The following is a 258-nucleotide window of genomic DNA, read 5'->3' as shown; positions in this document are numbered from 1 at the left end:
CATATATTTTTTGTTCATTTGCATATTGCAAATTAATTAGTTGATTTAGGACTATATTATGAATTTCATTTGTACTAAAATTTTATAAATGTTTTTTATTTTTTATTATATTTATTATTTTTTGTAAATAAATTCATTTTGTTAATATTTGTTTATATGTATGTCATATTCTTATTTTAAAATCTTGTAACATCGAATATTTATTTTTTTCGAAAACTAAATATAAAATTGTTTCTTGATAAATCAGCAATGAAAATG

At 15.9% G+C, this 258-nt stretch overlaps 1 protein-coding gene across 1 annotated transcript in view; it reads right to left on the bottom strand.

Annotated features, from left to right (window-relative positions):
- Positions 1-258, bottom strand: part of LOC102677771 (protein lin-10-like) — a 14,163-nt gene that overhangs the window by 5,908 nt on the left and 7,997 nt on the right. The window lies entirely within an intron of this gene.

This window comes from Apis dorsata, unplaced genomic scaffold, assembly GCF_000469605.1.
Source record: "Apis dorsata unplaced genomic scaffold, Apis dorsata 1.3 scaffold_1114, whole genome shotgun sequence".
NCBI classification, from domain to species: Eukaryota; Metazoa; Arthropoda; class Insecta; order Hymenoptera; family Apidae; genus Apis; species Apis dorsata.
The sequence above is the reverse complement of the archived record's forward strand: the minus strand, read 5'-3'. Positions and strand labels throughout refer to the sequence as shown.